Source organism: Neofelis nebulosa, chromosome 7, assembly GCF_028018385.1.
Source record: "Neofelis nebulosa isolate mNeoNeb1 chromosome 7, mNeoNeb1.pri, whole genome shotgun sequence".
NCBI classification, from domain to species: Eukaryota; Metazoa; Chordata; class Mammalia; order Carnivora; family Felidae; genus Neofelis; species Neofelis nebulosa.
Window position 1 is genome coordinate 68,975,556 of NC_080788.1, and position 22,716 is coordinate 68,998,271.

The 22,716-nt window shown below is 40.7% G+C and overlaps 1 protein-coding gene across 5 annotated transcripts in view; it reads right to left on the reverse strand.

Moving 5' to 3' along the window:
- The window catches only part of FMN1 (formin 1), a 433,957-nt gene that overhangs the window by 11,642 nt on the left and 399,599 nt on the right, over positions 1-22,716 (reverse strand). The gene's annotated exons all lie outside the window — the stretch shown is intronic.

Sequence of the window (22,716 nt, forward strand, 5' to 3'; positions counted from 1 at the left end):
GGGAATACTAGATGCATACACTTTACTCTGAGTAGACAGTTACGTGGGCTCTCTGGCTTGTGATCCAGTCAGCAGATAATAGACAACTTTGAAAACTCAAGTTTGAGGAAACATATGAAAACTACAAATATTAAAATATACCAATTCATATCAAGAAAGTGAAAAGACAGGGGCGCCTGGGTGGCTCAGTCGGTTGAGCATCCGACTTCGGCTCAGGTCATGATCTCACGGTCTGTGAGTTCGAGCCCCGCGTCGGGCTCTGGGCTGATGGCTCAGAGCCTGGAGCCTGCTTCCGATTCTGTGTCTCCCTCTCTCTGCCCCTCCCCCGTTCATGCTTTGTCTCTCTCTGTCTCAAAAATAAATAAACGTTAAAAAGAAAATTTAAAAAAAAAATAAAAAAAAGAAAGTGAAAAGACAACCCACAAGATGGAAGAAAATATTTGTAAATCATGTATCTGATAAGGGACCTATATTCAGAATACACACACACACACACACACACACACACACACACACACACACACGGAGAACTCCAATAACTCCAATAAAAAGGCAAACTGCCCAATGAAAAAATAGGCCAAAGATGACATACGGAGGCTACTAAGCCGATGAAAACATGCTCAATATCATTAGTCATCAGGGCAATGCTAATCAAAACCATGAGATATTTGCATATCCCCTAGGATGGTGAGAATTAAAAAGAAAGTAGCAAATGTCAGAAGTATGGATGTGGAGAAATTGGAGCCCTCAGACATGGCTGAAGGGACTGCAAAATGGTGCAGCCACTTTGTCAGTTTCTCAATATGGTAAGCATAGTTACCAAAGGACCAAGCAATTCCATGGCTGGGTATATAAATATGGATGCATATCCAAGACAAGGAAAATATATGTTCATACCAAAATTTTCATATAAATGTTTATAGCAATGTTATCCATAATGGCCAGGGGTAGAAACAACCGAAACAGACGAACAAAATGCAGTACGTTCACACAGTGGAGTACTGCTGGGCCGTGAAAAAGAGTGAAGTGCTGATACACGCTACAGCACGGATGAACCTCAACAACCCACAAAGCACACAATTCCACTTATAGGAAATGTCCAGAGTAGGCAAATCTACAGAGAAAGAAAGCAGATGAGCAAGTAGGGGTCGGCATGGGGGACAGTGGGGATGACTGCTAATGGGTTAAGGGGTTTCTCTTAGAATTAGGTAGCTGTGATGGATGCACATACTGGTGAAGATACCAAAAACTACTGAATTGCACACTTTAACAAGGGTGGACTTCATAGTATATGAATTATGTCATCAAATTTGCACATCCAGCAGTCAGATAATATCAACTCTTACTGAGGCTGTGGGGAAAGGGAAACTCTGCACAGTGCATTTAGGGAGGAGTGGAGATTAGTTTAGCTGGCTCTGGCAATACCAGGTTTAACTGAGAACATGCACTCCCTACGAGTCATCAATTCCTCTTCTAGGGAGATAACCAAATGAAACCTTCGTATACAGACACGGGGCTTTCTCTGGAGCAATATACGCAATAATGAAAAACCGGAAACAACCTAGTGATTATGTTCATTAGAATAATGGATAGATGATAATAGCAAGTAATAGCAGCTAACATTTATTGGATGCTTGCTCGGTACCACGTACAACTCTACCTGCTTTATTTGAATTAAACCATTTAATTCTCACCCAGCCTTGTGAGGTAGGTATTTTCACTATTCCTATTTTACAGGTCCTGACCCCCATGCGATGCTGCTTATATACTATACTCACTTAAGGGAGTATGGTACAACTGTGAAAAGGAATAAACCAGATTTACAAAATCAACAATTACAGATATCCAAAACATGATATTGAGAGAGTGAAGAATTCTGCAGAGTGATACAGAGAAGAGGCCATCTAGCATGATGGTCAAGGGCTCGGGCTCCAGACCGTGATGGTGGGGCTAAGAATTAGTCCCACCATTAATCAGCTGTGTGACCCTGGGCAAGTAACCTCTCTGTGCACCTTCATTTTCTAAAAGGAGGATAACAACAACAGTGCTGCTGCAAAGAGTCACTGAAAGGATGGAGACTCTCTCTTGCGCAGCTCCAGGCACAGCATAATCACTCACTATAGGTTTCCTACTATTGTTACCAAGCATGCAGTCTGCTACACTGTGCACATATGTAAACAGTACCCGCAAAACCATATTGTTCATAGATGCCTGCATGTGTGTATAAACATACATACAAACATCTGCCTGTATGTATACAGAGACTGGAAAGCCACTCACTGGTTTCATGATAGAGTTTATCACTAGTAACATGGAAGACGAGAACGGCATGTCAAATAAAATTTCACTTTTATCTGTAATGCTTCATTTTTTAAATTACAACATATTGAATATGTGGCAAAATGTTAATAGCTACTTCCACGTGGTGGGAATATGGGTGTGTTGTATTATCTTTTGTACGTTTCTTTATTTTCAAAATTTTTTCAAAAATATTTTTTAAAGATTAAGTAAAGATCCAGCAACCCAAACATTAAAAAAATTGAATGTGCTTTTTCTTTAGGGCCTCCAATAAAAATCTTTTGCTCAATATTACTCACATACTTGCTTAATATCAAAGAAATAGTTGAGTGCCTTACTTCTTTACTTAGCTAATTTTACACAATTTACTTAAAACACATGGTTAGTAATCCAATCTCTCTGCCCACATGCACAAGTTAGTTACGATGAATTCAACATGCTGACCTGAGCATCAGAAAAGAAATAAAAATGAGACAAAGATGAGTAGTGATTTATATAGCCTAAGAAATACATCTTCAGAGCTGCCCAGGAATGGGCGCTTCTCAACGCTGACATAGGTCTGAGTGTATACGCCACACCACGCACTAAACATTTGTGTTTGCAGCAGTAACTAAGACTGTACCCGCACAAGAAGAGAATGCGCTGAAAGGATTAAATCCAGGCCAGAGTGCATTGGAGACTCCTACTAGTAGGGCATTTGCAAACCAAGATGATGGTGCTGTAATGAGGTCCCAGTTTGCAGAATCTTCTCTTCTTGGCTTCTCTCCAGAAAGATGTGCTTTCAAAAAGCACACCTATCAGTGGCTGTTTCAATGAAATGGTTTGGAGTTACTATTTCCCTCCATGACCCCTACCTTCTAGGGAGCTTTTGGGGGTCATCTTTTGCTTTAGTAGTTCATTTTCCCGTTGAGAATTCTGTTCTCTTGCTTCAAAGTTGGGCTTCTACCATGCTCCTGCTCAGCAATGCCCTTCCCCAACGCCCAGATCCCTTGGAGCCTCTCTCCATGTTCTCTGGATGTCGGGGCAATGGTAGCGGTTGGGGGTGTGGAGGCAGGAAGGAGAGGAGCCAACCTAAGGTTCTTTCCCCACTGCAAACCTTTTACTACTGGTCAGTGGCTGCTCTGTAGACTACAGGCAGTCACATACACCCTGGACTTCCCAGGACAACTCTGATCTCAGTGATTCTACCCTGCTCTTCTCCAAACAGTCGCCTTCCATTTTATCATCTCCTTTTCAAAGGGCATTCTTGAAAGTCACAAAGGATTGGGAGAAGACACAGCTTGGTGCAAGGAGCTTCAGCATCAGCTAGACTTGATTCCAATTCTAACTCTGGCAGTTATTAGAAGACTTAGAGCAAGTTTATCGATTTTTCTAAATTTCAGTTTCAGTTTCTTTATCTGTAAAATTGAGATTAAAATCAACCACATCTTATTATTGTGAAGATTAAATGAATATATGCAAAACAGTATACCAGGTATAGAGCAAATGGTCAATAAAGGATAGCCATTATGGAATCTCCCATCATAGAGGTAAAGGAACTTCTTAAGAATGCATGGCAACAGTTTCTGACTACACGTGAAGTAGGTGGTGTTATTCACAAAGTATTATCTCACAGGAATATCATTAAGATGTGTCCTGAAAGCAAACCAAAGAATTCACTCTAATTTTTCAGATCTGAACACAGATTCCAAAAGTCCTATCTAGAAGCTCAACTTTGGTGTAGGTATGGCAAAAATTTCTCAACCAAATAAAATAAGAGAAGCTACAGGCATACCTTGGAGATCCTGCAGGTTTTGTTCAACACCACTGTAATAAGCGAATGTTGCAATAAAGAGAGTCACATGAATTTTTTGGCTTCACAATGAAAATTAAAGTTACGTTTACACTATACTTCAGTCTATTGAGGGATAACATCACGTCTAAAAAATGTACATACCTTAATTAAATAATACTTTATTGCTAAAACATGCTAACCATCTGAGCTTTCAGTGAGCTGTAATCTTTTTTTGCTGGTGGAGGGTCTTGCTTCAAGGTTGATGGCCACTGACTGACCAAGGTAGTATTTGCTGAGGGTTGGGTGGCTGTGGCAATTTTTTAAAATAAGACAACAATGAAGTCCGCTACATCAACTGACTCTTCTTTTCATGGATGGCTTCTCTGTAGCATGCAATGCTGTTTGATAGCATTTTACCCACAGTAGAACTTCTTCCAAAGTTGAATCAAATCCTCTCGAGCCTTGCTGTCATTTTTATCAACTAAGGTTACATAATTTTCTAAATCCTTAGTTGTCATTTCAACAATCTTCACATGATTTTTTTCAAAAGTAGATTCCATCTCAAAAAAACACTTTCTTTGCTCATCCAAAAGAAGCAACTCCTCATGTATTAAAACTCCATCATGAGATTGCAGCCATTCAGTCACATCTTCAGGCTCCACTTTAAGTTCTAGTTCTCTTGCTATTTCCACCAAATTTTCAGCAGCTTCCTCCACTGAAGTCTTGAATCCTAAAAGTCATCCATGAGGGCAGGAATCAACTTCTTCCAAACTCCTGTTCATGTTGATATTTTGACTTCTTCCCATGAATCATGAATGTTCTTAATGACATCTAGATAATGAATCCCTTCCAGAAAGTTTTCAGTATACTTTCTCCAGATCCCTCAGCAATCTATGAGAGCTAAAGACTTATATATTTCTTAAATAACAAAACTTGGAAGTTGAAATGACTCCTTCATCCATGGGCTGCAGAATGGATGTTGTGTTAGCAGGTATGAAAACAACATTCATCTCAGTGTACATCTCCATCAGAGCTCTTGAGTGACCGTGTGAATTGTCAACGAACAGTCATATTTTGAAAGCAATCTTTTTTTCTAAGCAGTACGTCTCAACGGCAGGCTTAAAATATTCAGCAAACCATTTTGTTAAAAGATGTGCTATCATCCAGGCTTTGTTGTTCCATTTATAGAGCACAGATAGAGCAGATATGGCACAGTTCTTAAGGGTCCTAGGATGTTCAGAATGGTAAGTGAACATCGCCCTCAACTTAGAGTCACCAACTGCATAAGCCCCCAACAAGAGAGTCAGTTTCTGCTTTGAAGGCAGGTACTGACTTTCCTTCTCAAGCTATGAAAGTTCTAGATGGCATCTTTTTTTCCAACAGAAGATTGTTGTCTACATTCAAAACTTGTGGTTTAGCATAGCCACCTTCATTAATGATCTCAGCTAGCTCTTCTAGATAACTTGCGATAGCTTCCACATCAGCCCTTGCTGCTTCACCTCATACTTTTAAGTTATGGAGATGATTTCTTTCCAGAAATCTCACGAACCAATCTTTGCTAGCTTCAAACTTTTCTCCTGCAGATTCTGTACCTCTTTCAGCCTTTATAGAATTGAAGAGAGTTAGGGTCTTGGTCTGGATTAGGCTCTGACTTAAGGAACGCCGTGACTGGTTCGGCCTTCTGTCTAGACCACTCAGACTTTCTCATAGGAAACTGACACAGAATCAGGGTTTTAGAAATCACGTGGGAAGAGACTGCAAAGCAGAGGTCTTGTGGTGTGATCAACTTCAGAGGGTTTAAATAAACTGAGATTCAGTTTTCATCAGCCACAGGAGGTTTAAGTGACTTTGAATTCAGTTGCTAACATTCTTAAATGCAGAGACTTCACGTAAGAAGTCAGCGTTCTGACCTCTCTTACACAACTGGAAGGCACAGCAACAAAGAGTGGCATCTCTGCACCTCAGCCTCTCAGTGTGTGGCGCTTCCTGTCACTTGCTGGCGTATGGCAGTCCTGAGGTGGTCAGGCGGTGCCATCTACCAGCTGGTCTGCACAGATGACTTTCTTACACTCAGTGCACTTCACTCATTGTTGCTGCCCGCCTGAACTCTCTAAGCTTCAACGTTTTGGTTGGGAGACTTGCTGGAAGGCTAGTGTGACAAGTCAGGGAGTCAAGGGATGAGATCTCAGACTACTGAACTAGCCTTCTACTTGATCCTCCTCCCCTACTCCATCCTACTGATGAGTGCAGTCTCAATTGGTAATGCATAACTCTGAGAATGTCACTTCCCTTCTTGAAACCTTTTAGTGACTCTCAATCAACTATAGCCAAGGTTAGCAAAGGTTTCCTGCAACGGCCAGAGAGTAAATATTTTAATTTTTTTTTGTAGGACAAGTTATTTTTCTTTAATATCTGAATCATAGCTATATCCCAGACAATTCCAATATAGATCATTTAGGCTAGATAAGCTATATATTTAAGATATATAAAATCAAGTTGTTGATTTTAAGGGTATGTTGTCTTTTTAAAAACATTTTTTTATTGTTTATTTTTGAGAGAGAGAGAGAGAGAGACAGAGCATGAGTGGGGGAGGGGCAGAGAGAGAGGGAAACACCAAATCTGAACCAGGCTCAAGGTTCTGGGCTATCAACACAGAGCCCAACGTGGGGCTCGAACCCACAAACCACAAGAGCATGGGTTGAGCCGAAGTTGGACACTTAACCGACTGAGCCACCCAGGCACGCTGAGGTACATTATCTTAAAAGTATAGTCCATCCAAGGGCACCCGGGTGGCTCAGTTGGTTGGGTATCTGGTTTCAGCTCAGGTCATGATCTAATGGTTTGTGAGTTTGAGCCCTGTGTTGGGGTCTGTATTGACCACTCAGAGCCTGGTGCCTGCTTCAGATTGTGTCTCCTTCTCTCTCTGTCCCTCCCCAGCTCATGCTCTGTCTCTCTCTCTCAAAAATAAACATGAGAAAAAAAATTTTTTAAAGTATAGTCTATTCCATTTTAAGGCTGATCTATAAAGTGGAAAAGAATGCAGAGTGTTAGATCCTTTTACAACAGCTGAAAGATAATCAAAAGATCAGTGCCTCAGATTGTGAAAGGGAATTTATATTGAGTTTCTATAATTTTTTCTAGGTATTTTCATTTTTTTAAGTTTAATTATTTTGAGAGAGAGAGAAAAAGAGAGAGAGAGCAGGGCAGGGGGAGAGGGAGAGAGGGAGGGAGGGAGGGAGGGAGAGAGAGAGAGAGAGAGAGAGAGAGAGAGAGAGAGAGAGAATCCCAAGCTGTCAGCACAGAGCCTAGCATGGGTCTCAGTCCCATGAATCACGAGATCATGAACTGAGCCGAAACCAGCCAGGCACTCCTAAGTATTCTCGTTTTTTATTTTAGTTCACACATGATGTTACATTAATTTCATGTGTACAACACAGTGCTTCAACATCTCTATACATTATACTATGCTCTCCCCAAGTACAGCTACTATCTGTCACCATATGATGCTATCACAAAGCACTGACTATATTCCTTATGTTGTGCCTTTTATTCCAGTGACTTATTCACTTCGTAACTGGAAGCCTGTATCTCCCACTCCCGTTTACTCACTTTGCCCATCTTCCCATTCCCTCTCCGCTTTTTGCCATATGATTTCTGCGACTGTTCAACTCTGCTGTTGTAGTGTGAAAGAAACCATTAAAACAATACATGAACGAACAGCAGTGCAAATGCTGTGTTCTAACAACCTTTATTTATAAAAACTTGTAGTGGGCCAAATTTGGCCCATGGGCCATAGCTATGTTTGCTGAACACTGAACTACAGCATAGGATTCAAATTCCCCATTATGGCAATCAAGGGTCGCTCTGTTCTAAACTTAGTTTACTTGTCCATCTTACATTTTCAGACATGGATCTGGTTTTATACTGTCCTTGGACAAATCACTTAACCCTCTGAGCCTCAATTTCCTCATCTGTAAAAGCAGGAATAATACCACACTTAACACCACTGCTGTGAACAGTGTAGAACGCATTGTATATGATTGCTTATCAAATACCCTTTCCTTCCCCCTCACTCCCTGTCCCAGCCAATCTATTCACTGCTCTTTGCATCATGGCTTTTCTCGCCTCGCAGGTTGCTCTTACTGTTCCCTCGATGACTTTCTTACTCATTTCCATAAGTTCAAATTCTTCCCATTCTACTCTCAGCTTAAGTGCCAAAGTCATGAAAGCTTCCTTCACCTCTCCTAGCCAGAAGTAATTACTCTTTTCCCAAGTGAAAGAGCACTTTGCGCCTCTCTTCAGGCACTTAAGGACTTTTCATTTTAGGACTGTATAGGTGTCTGATTTCCCTTAAACCACGGGAACCACTTGAGGACAATGATCATGCCTTGTGCATTTCTGGGTCTCCTCCCTATTCCTACATCAAGCGGTCTCCCACGCACAAGGGAGCTGTTAGCAAATACCTAAGTGGCAAATGAATGATTTGCATTGGTAGTTCCCCCCCTCCCACTTTAATCAAGTCTAAATGTTTAGTAAATACCCAGAGTTGTAGAATAATTAGCTTTTCCATTTATCCCTGGGGTGGGGAGTAAAAACATTTAAAAATCTAGTTCTAGTTACTTACTGATTAGCTGACTGAGTCCTGAATAAGCAAAAAGAAAGGGCATTTAAGGCCACCCAAATGTGCTAAATATTTATACATGTCAACTTATGTACACATTCCAGGATTCCTAAAAGTATCCACACGACATTGCCCAAAAGAAGACTGAGGCTCAGTGAGGTTAATGCAGCTTTTCCTGAGTGTGGAATTTGCTCCTCTCACCTAGGATGTAAGAACTTTCTGCTTTAGTTAAAGAGCTAACTCCTAGCCACTTACATGCTCAGTCTCCCCCGTGGCTCCATTGTGCATGGACTTGTTTTTGGTTCTGGCCTAGATGTTGGTTCTATTTTTGTTTCTGGTCTAAATATTTACTCTAGAAAATCACACATAGTTAGTTGCTCATGATTTCTCATAGGCAAACAACTAGACTTGATTTCAAAGTTCCACAGCATCCCCTCCACCCCCAAAAATCTGAAATATAGGGGAAAAAACAAGTAAGTTAGAGAACAAAAATGACTATTCTCAGTTCATAAATGCCTCAGTAAATCTATTAAAACCCCTACCTTTTCTTCCTCATTATAATGAATCTCTAAAGAGTTATTGAGGGCCCTGGTAAATTTCAAATGCTGCCAAAGTCTACTGAAGAAAGGTGCAAATATGAGATGAGGCCAGGACACATGTTTTCCGACATTCCTGCTTAGTCCTTACTTTATAGAAGTGATCTGCAACCTTGGTTTCATATTAGAACTATCTGGGGAGGAAAGTCTGCTTCTGCTTAGAATGTAGAAAAGTGTAACAATATTTTTCCCATCCTTGGATGGATAACGTACAAAATCACACTTTTTTCTTGAACCTTTGGAGATCTAGTGGTGTTGTGAATTGCAATACAAAGAATGGCATGCCTTTCTGTTCATAGGCTTGGGTTCCCCACTATTACAAACTCATTTTCTGGAAGAGCTTAAAACTGGGTATACCTGGAGCGCCTGGGTGGCTCAGTCGGTTAAGCATCCGACTTCGGCTCAGGTCATGATCTCACAGTCCGTGAGTTCGAGCCCTGTGTCGGGCTCTGTGCCAACAGCTCAGAGCCTGGAGCCTGCTTCCGCTTCTGTGTCTCCCTCTCTCTCTGCCCCTCCCCTGCTCATGCTCTGTCTCTCTCTGTCGCAAAAATAAATAAAAACATTAAAAAAAATTAAAAAAAAAAACTGGGTATACCTTTGGGTCTTCTACAGGCTGATTTATATGCCCACAGCTAAACCAAACCAAGTCAGAACCCGCTGACTTCAGGAGACTGAAGGACAATGTCTTTATTCTTTTGACAACCAGGATTTCGGTGGTTCATAGTATACAAAACAGAACACACTGAAATCATCATGAAGTTTACAATACCAGAAGTGCCTTCATTTATGACCATAGGAATTGAACACACCAACCAATCAAGAGCTAAGTGAGAGATCGAGGAGGTGGGGTAGAGTGTTCAGGCTGTTATACACTGATTGTCATTACGGGAAAACCAATACTTTAGAGCAGTGTGTTCAAACTGTCCTCCAAAGAGCCTTAGCATTCAGCAAAGGTGCCTCAGGGAGAGGAGGAAGAGTTAGGGGATCCTCCAGATCCCAACATCTGCAAACCCTGCTTCAGCTAGAAAAGCTTTATCTGTTTTATTTATGTATGTTTTCTTCTGAACAGAAAGAGATCCATTAAAAAAAATTAGAAAACCCCTGTGTATGGACTTCAAGAGACCCCACTGAAGCCTCTGGGGGAAAGAGAAAAAAAAATAAACAGCCTTCCTCTCTGGGAGAATGAGAACCAACACAAGTCTTCTTCCTAAAGAACTGTCCAGGAATATCTTGGAGCTGGATAACTGATTAAGAGGACAAGGCCTTTTAAAAGGATGATACATGGGACACCTGGGTGGCTTGTTGGTTAAGCATCTGACTTCAGTTCAGATCATGATTTCGTGGTTCACAAGTTCAAGCCCTGCATCGGGCTCTGTGCTGATAGCTCAGAGCCTGGAGCCTGTTTCGAATTCTGTATCTCCCTCTCTCTCTGCCCCTCCCCACCTCCTTCTCTCTCTCTCTCTCTCAAATAAACATTAAAAAAAAATTTAAAGGATGATTTTTCTGATAGCCATTGCCACCGGTTTCCAGGTTTGGGGCTCTGATAAAATAGCAAATCTTTAAAAATCAAAACATGGCCAGTTTACCACTCACCTCTGCTTGCTACTTTCTAGTTATGTTCTAAGGTTGTGAGATCAACAGTATCTGGCAGAGACTCACAGGTAAGAACTGTGGAGAAAGATCCAGGTGGGCTAAAATGTGGGAAAAATAAGAGCCCACTGGAGTACCCACTGACTTCTCATAAAGGCAAGAGTTACCTCACATTTCATCATGGTCCTTTTTTTTTTTTTTATAGTCTTGCTTGGAATTTTGCTTGATCTTCCTGATTTCAGTTCTATTCTACTCTCCAATTTCTACTTGCTTTCTTTGCTTTTAATAAACCCAGAACAAAAATGAAATGGATCCATCTGATTCCATCCTACCTAACATTCCTCTAAGCTTACTTCTGTGACTGCAATTAATGTTTTTTGTTTTGTTCTGTTTTGGTCAACTGCTCTTTCCCTTTTCCTTTCTTTCTCGTTTCAAATAACTGAATTGTAACAAGACTGTCAACCAAACAACTTTTGAATAATAAGTATGAGTCTAGGATACACACACACACACACACACACACACACACTTCTCAAAAATATATAAACATTGGGGCGCCTGGGTGGCTCAGACGGTTGAGCGTCTGACTTCAGCTCAGGTCACGATCTCACGGACCGTGAGTTTGAGCCCCGCGTCGGGCTCTGGGCTAATGGCTCAGAGCCTGGAGCCTGCTTCCAGTTCTGTGTCTCCCTCTCTCTCTGCCCCTCCCCCGTTCATGCTCTGTCTCTCTCTGTCTCAAAAATAAATAAACGTTAAAAAAAAATTAAAAAAAATATATAAACATTAAAAATTCACTACACACACACACACACTGGAATATTACTTGGTGATCAAAAAGAATGAAATCTTGCCATTTGCAACAACATGGATAGAACTAGAATGTATTATGTTAAGTGAAACAAGTCAGTCAGAGAAAGATAAATATCATGATTTCACTCAAAGGTGGAATTTAAGATACCAAACAGATGAATATAGGGGAGGGGAAGGGAAGGAAAAATAAGATAAAAACAGAGAGAAAGGCAAACCACAAGAGACTCTTAAATACAGAGAAGAAACGGAGGGTTGCTGGAGAGGTGTTGGGTGGGTGGATGGGTTAAATCAGTGATGGGCATTAAGGAGGGCACTTGTTGGGATGAGAATTATACACAAGTGATGAATTGCTAAATTCTACTCCTGAAATCAATACTACACTATTTGTTAACTAACTTGGATTTAATTAAAATTAAAAAAAAAATGAGTAAATGGTCTGGAAAATCAAAACTATGGAGATTGCTAGGGGTTGGGGGGGGGGGTGGGGGAAGGATGAAAAGACCACAGAGGATTTTTAGGGCAGTCAAAATATCTGTATAATATTATTATGATGGATCTATGTCATTATATATTTATCCAAACCCTTAGAAAGTACACCAACAGTGATCCCTAAGGTAAACAATGGGCTTTGGGTGATTATAATGTGTCTGTATAGGTTCATCAGTCATAACAAATGGACTCTCTGGTGAAGAGTGCTGATAATGGGGGTGGCTATGCCTGCGTAGGGACCAAGGGTATATGGAAAATCTCCGTACCTCTCTCTCTCAATTTTGCTGTAAATCTAAAACTGCGCTCAAAATACAAAGTCTTTTTAAAAATGAAAACAAAAGGGTAAGTGGTCCCCACAAAATATCATCCTGTTTTAAACACCTATTGGTGGATATTTGTTAGAAGTTCTCTTAAATGACAGTGACCAATTCATTTCAGAAAGTGGAAAATATATAATCTAGTGATATTACCAGGGTTAGATTTGTTAATAGTCACCCTCTTTTGTAATGTAAATAGGACCAAGGGAGTGACTTCAGGAATACGGAAGGAGTTTTTGCCTGTAGTGCCACTAGCTTCAAAGAGGAATCTCTGTTACCCATCCAGTACTGTGTGACCTAAAACAACAGTCACTGCCTGACCCAGACTAAGCATACACCTTCACTGAAGATATTCAAAGTCAGTGGTGTCAGAAACACTGGTGGATAGCGGCAAAGAAAAGGGAGGCATTGCAGGGAACACAGTTCTTGAAAGTCATGTTTGGTAAAAGCATGAAATCTGACCAGCTGTAATGTGAACCTGTTTAAGGAAGACTTTAATATCACTCATCACTAAAGACAGAAGGTCAAAATAGTCCAGAGAGGGAACAAGGCAGGCTCTGTGCACCAATGAAAACAGAAATGGTCCTGTAAGTCAGCATGGCATAGGGAATACTCAAGGTCCCTAAAAAGCAGGATTATAAAAGCTGAAGGTACAAACCACTATGTCACTAGACTTATCTGAAAATTTAAGGCCACGTGAACCAGAATCTTTCTAACAAGTATGAGAACTCCATGGAAGGACATGATCAACAAAGGAACAGGAGAAAAACATGCCTTTGTCAATGGCCTAGTTAGTTTCCACCTAGGGCCCTCTGAATGGTGGCTAAAGTTCTTGTTGGACAGAGAAGCGAGGTGTTGACACCTACTGAAGATCACAATTGTAAAATGCATAACTTGCCAGTCTGGCTACCCAGTGTGGGTTGGCTTTACCAATCATAGTTAGGAACAGCTTCTTCTATAAGCAAATGATTCTATTTTTATGGTCTCCCTTTAAGAGAAAAAGTCAGGGAAAGAGAATAAGAAGCTACAAACATGAAATGCCAACTGGATATTCATTCACTCCTGTGCCATGATCTCCATGCAGCCTTGAACAAAGCAGTGTCAGGCCAAGGAACAAAGAACTGCACAGTCTTTGGGGAGATGTGAAAGTGGTTTTATTGCTTAAGAAAGCTCAATACCACATGATTTCTGGAACTTTGGATGGAGAAGGTTGAGGGAAACATCTTGTTATTTTCCTTATTAGGATTACTTGCATCATAGACAGCATTAACATCACGGGGTGGTTTTTAATGTTGTGCTTTTAGAAGGACAAAGCTATGCCAGGCTAGCCTTCCAGTCAGTGCCCAATAGACTAGGCATTAGAAGTCAGGCTCTGTGCATTCTGTGGAATTTGTGCAGGTCTTTTGATATTCTGATATTCCTCAAGTCTCTAAAAGGTACTATCCTCATGCTGTTTCTCAACAACCAGGGGTAAGGGGGCTAATGTCCAGCTTTGGTTCTAAATAAGTAAGTACAATCATGGAGACCAGCCAGGGGCTGTGGGAACCTCCCTCATTTCTATCCACTTTGATGATACTAACTCACTAGGTATTATTGAATTCTTGGTAGAACTATCACGGGCGATAATATTTATGAAAGTCAATGAAATAAGTAAAGTCACTCTTCACTCTTGAAGTAAAACACAAACAATGCAAAGACCAAACTCATTAACTCCTCAACGTAAAGGGAAATTTCTTCCTCACTGCAGCAGCTGATGAAAACATCATTGGCTAGTATATGTGGAATGTTTCCAAAGGGTAAGAAAATAAAACTCAGAGAAGAGAAGCATCGTCAGTATGAAATAATGGGTAACCCTAAAATCATTTATCTCAGGCAGGCCGAAAGGGCTATATATTTGAACAGACACACACTTTTCTAAGCTCATTCTCTCTTTTGGAGTCTGACCATTGACTTGACTACCCCTCCACCCCAGGCTCCCCAGATCAGTCTCCTAGCAGCCATGGTAAGACAAGACCAGCAGGAAAGTAATAATAGGTCTTTGACTTAAAAGATTTAGTTCCTTACACACCAGAATCTAGCCTTAAAGTTATTCTAGGATAAAAGAGCCCATCACTTCTTCCTAAGCTTGACAATTTTCCCTACCTCATTCCCAAGATATTTTTCTATTTACAATGAAGGAAGTCCTCTCAGAGATGGAATTTCACCAGCTACACAATCAGCCACTTCATAGTGTTTGTGGGCTATCACTTGTAGTACCCAAACAGACTTTGACTTCAAATGATTAATTGCAGAACAAAGGCTGCTTCCGTTTCCAGAGCTTCTCCCCCAGGCCACAGGGGAGTGGAAGTGGAGGGGTCCCTGGACTTGCCCTGGAATGCACAAGCAGTTAAAGCCAATCACTCTGCACTTGGTAGACGAAGCACCCCAAGCCGCCTGGCAATGTAGGTGCAGAGTGAAAGGTAACAGCACTGTGTTTCCTCGTTCAGGGAGGGGCATCTGGGAGACAGCTTGCAAACCAAAGCTGGCCCTGTGTAATAAATCTGCAACTTTAATTGCAACACACGGTTAGTCTTTGGAAGACCTTTCCAATCCTGATAATGAAGACATGCATGTGCTTGTAGACACCCCCCCCCCCCCCTTTTGGTTTTGGAACCTATACCACCTACCAAGACTCACCAAAAACTAGAACTGATCAGAGCCTGTTTGCACAGAGGACTGAAATAAAAAGGGGGAGGAATCAGGGGAGACTGTGTGGAGCAGCTAGCCTTTCTGGCGCCCCTCAAATCGTGCTATCCAGGCAGACCCCTATTTCATCTATTCTATGCCCAAGGCAAGAGCTGTCAGGAGTCCCACAGATAAGCAATTTAGATATATTCTAGCTGAATGAAGGAGACTTACTGTGGGTTTCCATTGCTGTCTGCCAAACCAAGGAAATAGAGTGTGGACAGATGCTCTCTAAGGTCCTTATTTGAGCTCCAAAAAGGTTGGAGGCTTGGCACAACCATGAATCCCAAGGATCTTCACTTCCTTGTTTTTTCTAGTTGTTTTTTTTTTTTTTAAGATAAATTGAAAGTAATATAGTCAAGAACAGAGAAGGTGATTGTTTTACCCCATTAACTAATCTTTCTTGTTCAGAACATGTCTATGTTCTTTTTTTTTTAATTTTTTTTTTTCAACGTTTTTTTTTTTTTTTTTTTTATTTTTGGGACAGAGAGAGACAGAGCATGAACGGGGGAGGGGCAGAGAGAGAGGGAGACACAGAATCGGAAACAGGCTCCAGGCTCCGAGCCATCAGCCCAGAGCCTGACGCGGGGCTCGAACTCACGGACCGCGAGATCGTGACCTGGCTGAAGTCGGACGCTTTAACCGACTGCGCCACCCAGGCGCCCCCATAACATGTCTATCTTCTTTAAGAAAGCTATTCAGATTTTAGATGCTAGGGCAAAAGCAACCCACATGGGGTATATTTGGGGAATTCTATTACAAAAACCCAAATAAATAAGACATCTCATCTATCAATAGCAGACAGGAAATTCTCTAATCAATTGCAACATGGCAAAGAAAGCACAGAGATCTTTTATTTGTTGAACAAATATTAATTGAGCGCCTACTATGTATAAGGAAATACATAAGGTGCTAGAGAGAAAACAAAGAAGTATATGCCGTTGTCCTTATCTTGTAGGGCTTACTATTTTTTTATGGGAGAAAATGTCTATAACTGAAAGAATGAAAAAGAAATCATTAATGCCAAAATTGAAGGGGCAGTAACCCTCTAGAGGTTTGGAGGAAAATGCTTACAGAGATTGGGGAAAACTTCAGGAAAGAGGCAACATGTGATCAGTAGATTAAATCCTTCCAGAACAGGGTCTCATAACTTGTACAGCACTTAAGACATAATAGGTATTTTTAAAAGTATGTGTTTTTGCAACTACATGGATGGAACTGGAGGGTATTACGCTAAATGAAATTAGAGAAAGACAAAAATCATACGACTTCACTCATATGAGGACTTTCAGAGACAAAACAGAAGAACATAAGGGAAGGGAAACAAAAATAATATAAAAACAGGGAGGGAGACAAAACAGAAGAGACTCATAAATATGGAGAACAAACTAAGGGTTACTGGAGGGGTTGTGAGAGGGGGGATGGGCTAAATGGGTAAGGGGCATTAAGGAATCTACTCCTGAAATCATTGTTTCACTATATGCTAATTTGGATGTAAATTTTAAAAAATAAAAAATAAAATAAAAGACTTAAGTTCATTCAAAAGCCCATACACAAATGTTTATAACAGCTTTGTTTATAATAGTCAAAACCTGGATACAACCCAGTTTTCCTTTAGTGGATGAATGGTTAAAAAACCATGGCATATCCACATTGTGGAATACTACTCAGCAATATAAGAGGAATAAATTATTGATATATACAACCATCTAGATGAATCCCCAGAGAATCATGCTGAGGGAAAATAGAAATATCAAAGGGTTACATACTGTATGATTCAATTTATATGATTTTTGAAATAAGATTTAGAAATGGAGAAAAGATTAGTGGTTGCCAGATTAGAGTATAGTGAGGGTGGGAAGGAACTGGGCATGGCTATGGAGGGTAACATGAGGGATCCTAGTGATGGAAACAGCAGAGAAAGGAACATCGTTCTTAGGTGCATAAATGTCAGCATCTTGCTTATGATCTTTGACCATAATTTGGTAAGATGTTATCTTTGAGAGGGAATTGGATAAACAGTACATGGGATAGGTCTGTATTACTTTTTACCCTGAATGTAAGCTAACAATTGTCACAAAATAAAATGTTTCATTAAAAACAAAAAATAAAAATAAAAAAATAAAAGTATGTGTTTAAATCAGGCTGATTACATGCTACAAATCTGTATTATGGGAATGCAAAATGCACATACATGAGAGACATGTGGACTGAGTACTAAGAAAAGGAAACACAGAAAAGATGGCACTTGGGCTAGCCCCAGAAATCATGCTGTGTGATTTCTCCAAAATGGGCACTGAACCTCCCAAGTCCAGGCCTTTGCCATGTGATTCCCAGAATGTCCTTACCCCTTTCCTCCCTAAGCGGCTTAATTTCATCTGTTCTGTCAATACCCAGCCCTTTCCTATCTACAATCATGGGATATCAGGGTTGGAATATACCTTCATGATCACCTAAACTTGGTGATCCTAAACTTGTTCCTAAACTTGGCTGAACGTAGTAAAAATGAATGTAGAACATAGTAAGGGAACAGACCCTCTCTCTCCCACTTCCAAAGCTCACCTGAGATATTTAAGCAAGGGATGGGTGAAGCCAAGGCATTAATTGAGGCAACTACAAAATGTGCTCCTACTCTGCCCTCTCTGTGGGGAGCTTCCTAAAACTGCAGATTCCTGGGCTCCACCCCTCACACTGGGACTCTGATGCAATAGATCTATTCACTTTTTTAAGAAGCTCTCCAGGTGATTTGAAAGACCATCAGATTTAGGAGCAGCTGATCTCCAATATTCTCCTACTGGCTTCTGAATTCTGTCTACAGTTTTCTGCTCGTTGTGGTCCTGTTTATAACTACGTATCTTCCTAAAGTCCTCCCAACCTCCACGTTTCTTTGGGATCATTTCTTCCCCCAAACTCCTCTAAGTCACACCAGATCTTCAATGTCCACTAACTATCATGTTGCACTATGCTGTGAAGTCCCTTCTATGTCAAAAAACAATTTTTAGGCTCTGTGCTGGAGAATGCACCATAGAATATATACAAGGAATGGGTTCATGTCCTAGAAGTGGGAAAAGACACATAAACTACTCAAATAACAAGCTGGGATGAATTAAGTCCTAAAGGATGTTCAAAACAAAACAAAACAAAACAAAACAAAACAAAACAAAACAAACAAAACAAAACGTGGTCAGAGACCAGAGGAAGAGGTAGTTCTTCTACTTAAGGATATGTCAAAAAATTTCTAGAGAAGCTGGTTTTGGAGGTAGTCCTTAATAAATGACTACATTTTGACCAGCAAGAAACCCAGGACAATACAATGTAAAGAAATTACCTAATGAGAACACAAGGCAAGAGTGCAGGTGTGAGAAACAATGAGTCATCGTGGTAGGTACATGTGAGATGAGGCTAGAGGAAATGAGGTTGGAAAGTGAGTTAAGGGCAAGTTGTTGGAGGCCCACGCTCTAATTCGGGAGAGAATATGGAATATTTGAAAGAGCTCTAGTGTCAAATAAGACCTCTATGTTTTATCCTCATTCTGTTGCTTACTAGTGACACTGTGATGCTAGCAGTTCTTTACTCTCTTCTGTGCTTCTGTATGAAATAGCAATACACCTTTTTCCCAGGGCTGTTGTAAGGACACAATGAGTTAATGAATATATATGCCATCCGCGGCCAATTCTCTTCCCTTTGACGTAACTGAAAACCACAGAACACATTTAAAGAAATAGATGTAATCTAACTTCTGTTTTAGAAAGAGAACTAGATACAATATTAAGGGACATTAGAGAGGAAATAGAAAACCTATAAGTAGACAGAACAGAAGGATGTTACAATAACCCAGGTGAGAGATGAGGTCCTGAAGAGAGCAGTACTACTGTGAAAACAAGGTATAAAAGAATAACCATTGAGGAGGTAGAACCAAGAAGTGAGCAATAGGTAAGAAAATGAATCTTGTGGAATTAAGGATGATTCCAGCTTTCAGCCTGCCTTTGGCTGCTAGGAAGAGGATACTGATGCAGATGACAGATTGGGTAGCCGAGAAGGGCCAGTCTCAGGTGACATGGGGTACGTTCCAATGGGGTCTTACTGAATTACAGACGGAGGTTGGGCATGCTGTGGTAATGTTTAGTGTGCAGTAGGAGATGTGGGTCTAAGACTTGGAACCAAGAGTTTGGTTGTGGGAAGGAAGACCTGGGAGGGGTTTGAGAAAGAGTTGGTAGGGGAAGCTACGAAAATAGTTGGGACTAGCTAGGGAGGAGGTATACAGCAGAAAAGAGGAACACTGACATGTGGACCTTGGGAAAGGTTCACTCTTTTTTTAAAAAAACTTTTTTTTAAAAATATTTATTCTTGAGAGAGAGACAGGGTGTGAGCAGGGGAGGGGCAGAGAGAGAGGGAGACACAGAATTGGAAGCAGGCTCCAGGCTCTGAGCTGTCAGCACAGAGCCCGACAGGGGGCTCAAACCCACGAACAGCGAGATCATGACCTGAGCTGAAGTGGGACGCTCAACCAACTGAGCCACCCAGGCGCCCCAGGAAAGGTTCACTCTTAGGCAACAGAAGAAAAGGAGGAGCTATCGAAGGAGATGGAGGACGAGTGATCACGTTCACAGATTTTTATGCAAAAGTAAAATAAATTTTTCTTGTTTAAGCAGTAGTTATTTTGGCCTTTTCTATGGCAGCTGAGGCTTTATCCTTACTGATGCAGGAAGGAGTGTGTGCCAACGAAAAAGACAAAAATGAACATAAACTCTTGTGAGAAGGTAGAAGGGAAAGAGATGGAATGACAGTTTCCAGAGGGCAAAGGGTCAAAAGAGATGTTCTAGGTTTTTCTCAAAGCAGTGATCCTGAACTTGTTACCATTTTCAAGTCTACCATCTCCTCTCCTTAGTCATGGAATGTTCTGCAGAAGTAGTTTTAAATTTATTGCTTGGGAAATCAGCAGGCTTTATTCTTTGTGATTATAATTCTGTTCATAAGTCAGCTCTTTGGGACACTTACTGTTTATTTGTACAGAACTGTCCTCAAATGTGATTTAGAAAAATTCAAAGTTTTGCTAATTAACTAGGGGGTGATTATTTGTATTATTAAAGGAGTCCTTCAAAATACGAAACTTCTTAGCAGTTAAGTGTACACAAATCATTTGACCATACAACAGAGGACTAGGGAAGAGAAAGTTAACTTGTTTGAAGTCACTGTAATGACCATGGCACTGTAATGACATGACTGTAAAATGCATGTCAGTGAGAGAGCAGAATGAATAAAAATTTTAGTTTATAGAATTTTTTCCAGGAATAACTTTATCATAGAGAGGAATTTCTGCAATGTCTACACTGTGATCAATGGCTCCTTTGTGGGCTGAGTGATGGCCTGTTTCTAACTCCTGGTCCTAAAGTGACCTGAGCAGGGGGCAGCTGTGAGGACAGCTTTCAGGATAACCCCACAACAGCTCTGAACTCTCTGCTGTCAAAGGTATAGCAATTGTGTAATTAGCAATAATAGCTGCAAGTAATATACTTAAAACAGAAACTCTGTTGGTATTTAGCAGAACTAACCATCCATTCCCCCATAGTGTAAATTATAGCTATATGTGTAATGAAATTTCTTATTTGCATTTTTCATAAAATTCACCAAACTCCTTATTCACTCATTACTTACTGATTATGGTTTTGTTTGGTTTTGTTTTTTAAATGGCACTTTTAAAGTCTACTTTGGCTCAGGGTGAATTATTTGCCAAGATTTTATATTCCTGGAGTCATGAATCCTCTGAGACTTCTTTACCTTTTGCAAATTCATAGCTTATTTTGTGGGTGGTGGTAGTTTGTAGCCTCTATGTGCACATGTGTGGGGAGTAGTCTTAGGATATCTTAAGTAGTGAAACATTTCATAAGAAGAGGTCCTATATGGGGCTCCTGGGTGATTCAGTCGGTTAAGCGTCCGACTTCGGCTCAGGTCATGATCTCACAGCTCATGAGTTTGAGCCCCGCGTCAGGCTCTGTGCTGACAGCTCAGAGCCTGGGGCCTGCTTCGGATTCTGTGTCTCCCTCTCTGCCCCTCCCCTGCTCATGCTCTGTCTCTGACTCAAAAATAAATAAAAAGATTAAAAAAAAGAAGAAAGGGTCCTATATACCAGAACAATTAAATGGAAAAAAAAAAAGCAGAAAATGAGTAAAGCATAGTCAATAAAAGCAAAAAAAATTAGGTTACCTCCTTGTAATTATGCATATGCTTGGATAATCTGTTGATTTAATAGGTGGAAGAATTGTGTGTTCCAAAAATTCATTGCATGTTTGGATAGCAAGAGGCACAAATATAAAAGTACATGAAAAGGTAAGATGAGACAAAGCTGCCTCTGAGGGTAAAAAATCTTGATGAACTTTAATAAATCATTAAATGCAATGTTAGGTACACATGAGCAGAGGAAAACATTTTTGTGTGCACACTTAAAAAAGGCTGTCTCTAAGACCAATATTACTACTGAGGGGAAGTACTCCGGGCAGGAGGCAAGTTGGCTAAAGACATTTACCAACCGAGAAGGCAATGAAAATTCTCCCTGCTGCACCCCGCCCCCCCCTCCCCCAAATCTCTCCCAAGTTCACAGCCAGACCTTGGCTGGAAATGTCTTCTAATACAGTCTCTAATGAGCTGAAGAGCAAAGGTGGGAGGTATTATCTCAGAAATGAAACACACTGTTTCTCAGAGTAGTAGAAAACTATTTTCTGGATTTATAGAGATTTCTAGCTAGAAGAGATCACAGTGAACATTTAATTCCTGCTTCATTACAATACATGTATCTAACACATGTGACCATTGTGTGTCCCCCAGGCAATAAGCGACTGGCCCAAGATTACATAGCAAATTACCAGCATAAAAATGTTGATTTTCAAGTCTCTATCTAGAGGTCTTTTTTGCACTACTGAGCAGTGCCTATCAACAGAAGGGGTAAGAGAGGGTCCTGGTACTTTCCACTGCAGCGGTAAGTTCCATCCAGTATTTGGCACAGCATGAGGACGGGTGGGCCACAGACCAAAGGTCTAGGGAGTGAGGCATTCTGGATTTGTGCCTAAACACAGAAGTTGCTCTTTTGCCTAATATTGGCTTAAATGCGAAGGACAATTTAGTGACATTAATATGCCATCACATAGGAGCTTGCTTTTCTACTGATAGAGTTAATCTGCAGGTAAATCACATCGCTGGTGAAATACTACGTCTCCCCTACTCAAACACAGACTTATGTCCTGACACCAACTTAAAGCTATGGTTTAGCATTCACTCACAAGGCACAAAAACACTGGATGTTTTTATATTGTCATTTGTGTGTTTAGAGATTATTCTGGGTTTTATGAGGGGCAGTTGTCACCCTATTATGAAGCTGTATCCATCTCAATCTTGCATCAAGCTCATGTGTATTGATGGAAACCATGCTAAGCAGCACAAGAAGTAAACACTCTATCACCACAGATTGACTACAAATAACCTAAAGTTCTCAACACTTCCACT